We start from the raw sequence: 3,352 nt of genomic DNA on the forward strand, positions 1-3,352 counted from the left end.
CAGGCCCTGAGTTCAAGCCCCAGGAATGGCGAAGAAAAAAAAAAAAGCTGGAAGCTAGTGGTCTATGCGTGTCATCCTAGCCACAACAATCCAAGCCCGGTGTTAATGGCTCACACCTGTAATCTCAGCTACTCAGGAGGCTGAGATCTGAGGATCTTCATCAAAGCCAGCCCAAGAGGTAGAGTATTTGCCTAGCAAGACAGGCCCTGAGTTCAAGCTCCAGTACTACTGAAACCAAACAAACCTCACATGTTGAAGGACCTGTTGGTCCTTCTTTCATAGGGCTTTAAGCTGAGTCTTTGGGACAAGCAGCTGCCATTGGGACCCAGGAGTTCCTCCATCAACCTCCCGCCTGGGGCCCAGCATCCTGCAACTTTACCTGATAGTATCTGTTACTGTAGAAACAATGACAGGACAAGGCACTGATGCAGTTGTTCTGGCTAAACAAAAAGCCTTGATTGCAGATACAGCCTGGTGAGCAGTGTGGCTCACAAGTGGGTTTGGGGTTCTCACAGGATGCAGGGCACATACAGGGTTCATAGTGGGCATTTGGAGGGCAGCTCACTGAGAAGAAAAGAGCCACTGTCAAGGCTTTAATCCACAGCTGGTCCTCAAAGCCTCCCCATCCCTCCACCACCTGTATTTATCCTGCCTCAAGGAACAAGCTCTAAGCCAGGCGCCAGTGGCTCACACCTGTAATCCTAGCTACTCAGGAGGCTGAGATCTGAGGATTATGGTTCAAAGCTAGCCCAAGCAGGAAAGTCTGTGACTCTTATCTCCAATAAATCACTAGAAAACTGGAAGTAGCACTGTGGCTCAAGTGGTAGAGTGCACACCTTGAGCTGAAGAGCTGAGGGACAGCGCCCAAGCCCAGAGTTCAAGCCCCATGACTGACAAAAAAAAAAAAAAAAAGACACAAGCTCTGACTCATTACAACACAGAGAGGCCTTGAAGACACTACTCAAAGAGAAAATCATGTAAACCAGGCACCAGTGGCTCACGCCTGCCTTCCTAGCTGCTCAGGCAGCTGAGATTTGAGGATCATGGGTTGAAGCCAGCCTGTGCAGAAAAGTTCCAGAGACTCTTATCTCTAATTAACTAGCAAAAAGCCAGAAGTGGTGCTGTGGCTCAATTGGTAAAGGGCCAGCCTTGAATGAAAAGGGACCAGTGCAAGGCCTTGAGTACTGGCAGAAGAGGAGGAAGAGGAGGAAGGGGGAGGAGTACTCAGGAGGCTGAGATCCGAGGATTGTGGTTTGAAGCCAATTTGGGCAAGAAAGTCCATGAGACTTATCTCCAATAAACTACTCAGAGAAAGCCAGAAGTGGTGCTGTGGCTCAAGTGGTAGAGTGTTAGCCTTGTGCAAAAGAAGCTCAGGGACAGCCCAAGCCCTGAGTTCATGCACTAGGACTGGCGAAAGAGATAGAGTAAGAGAGCGAGTGAGAGAGAGACAGAGACAGAGAGACAGAGACAGAGAGAGACAGAGACAGAGACAGCGCGTGGAGAGAGAGAGAGGGTCTGACAAAACTTTTCTGCCTGAGCTGGCTTTGAACTGAGATTCTCTAGAGCTCAGCCTTCTAAGTAGTTAGGATGACAGGCGTGAGCCACCAGTGCCTGGCTCAGTCTTTATTCTTTTATAAAAAAAAGTTCCCCAGGATTAACTCATCTCTGTATCCAGGGAAGTATTTCTACTAGGAAAATTCCTCTCCCCAAATTCCTCCTGCCTACTGTGCCCCCTACTGGCACCCCAACCCTGCATACCTGTGGTGAGTGTAGCATTTCTGGTGGTGGATGGAGCCGGGCTGGTTCCTGAGGCCCACACTGTTGACTGAGTGAGGAGAGTAGCCTTTTGAGTGGGGACTATAGGCTTTTTGGTGGGGATCGTGGGCTTTTCAGTGGGGACTGTGGGCTTTTTGGTGGGGACTGTGGGCTTTTTGGTGGGGATCATGGGCTTTTGAGTGGGGACTGTGGGCTTTTTGGTGGGGATCGTGGGCTTTTCAGTGGGGATTGTGGGCTTTTCTGTGGGAACCGTAGGCTTTTCTATGGAGACCATGGGCTTTTCTGTGGGGACCATGGGCTGTTCTGTGGGGATCATGGGCTTTTCTGTGGGGACCATGGGCTTTTCTGTGGGGATCATGGGCTTTTCTGGGGGGACCATGGGCTTTTCTGGGGGGATCATGGGCTTTTCTGTGGGGATCATGGGCTTTTCTGGGGGGACAGTGGGTTTTTCTGGGGGGACCGTGGGCTGTTCTGTGGGGACCGTGGGTGTTAGGGTTGGGAGGGTGGGTTTCTCTGTAAGGACAGCAGGTTTTTCAGTGGCCGCTTCCACTGGGACCATGGGCACTTCAGGTGGGACTGTGGTAGACTCTGTGACTGCTTGTGTTGGAAATGTAGTTGTTTCAGTGGTTGCTTCCGTTGGGACCATAGTCATTTCAGGGGTTGCTCCCATTGGGACTGTGGTCATTTCAGTGGTCACTCCCATTGGGACCGTGGCAGCCTCTGTGACTGTTTGTGTTGGAAATGTGCTTATTACAGTGGTTGCTCCAAGTAGGACCGTGACAGTTCCTGTGGTTGTGGTCGTTTCGAACAGGATGTTGGTTGCTTCTGAGGCTACTTCAGCTGGGACTGAGGCTGGGACTTGTTCAGTGGTCAATTGAATTGAAACAGAAGCTGTTTCCGTGGGTGATCCAGCTGGAATTGTGGCTGCTTCTGGGGAGGATCCCCCTGGATACGTGGTTTCTGCTACCACGGTAGGCCCAGCTGGAAACATGGCTGGTTCTGTGGTTGGTCCACCTGGAAATGTGGCTGCTTCTGGGGAGGACCCACCTGGAGATGTGGCTTCTACTACCACGGTAGGCCTAGCTGGAAATATGGCAGGTTCTTTGGTTGATCTACCTGGAAATGTGGCTGCTTCTGGGGAGAATCCCCCTGGAAATGTGGCTGTTTCTACCACAGTAGGCCCAGCTGGAAACATGGCTGGTCCAGTGGTCAATCCAGCTAGAAATGTGGTTGTTTCTAAGGTTGATCCCCCTGGAAACGTGGCTTCTGCTACCACAGTAGGCCCAGTTGGAAACATGGCAGGTTCTGTGGAACCTGGAAATGTGGCTGTTTCTGGGGAGGACCCCCCTGGAAATGTGGCTTCTACTACCACGGTAGGCCCAGTTGGAAACATGACTGGTTCTGTGGTTGGTCCACCTGGAAATGTGGCTGCTTCCGGGGTAGATCCTCCTGGAAATGTGGCTTCTGCTATCACGGTAGGTCCAGCTGGAAATATGGCAGGTTCTTTGGTTGATCCACCTGGAAATGTGGCTGCTTCTGGGGAGGATCCCCCTGGAGATGTGGCTGTTTCTACCAC

The 3,352-nt window shown here is 51.5% G+C and overlaps 1 protein-coding gene across 1 annotated transcript in view; it reads right to left on the reverse strand.

Moving 5' to 3' along the window:
- The window catches only part of Zan (zonadhesin), a 63,665-nt gene that overhangs the window by 33,830 nt on the left and 26,483 nt on the right, over positions 1-3,352 (reverse strand).

Source organism: Dipodomys ordii, unplaced genomic scaffold (genome assembly GCF_000151885.1).
Source record: "Dipodomys ordii isolate 6190 unplaced genomic scaffold, Dord_2.0 Scaffold143, whole genome shotgun sequence".
NCBI classification, from domain to species: Eukaryota; Metazoa; Chordata; class Mammalia; order Rodentia; family Heteromyidae; genus Dipodomys; species Dipodomys ordii.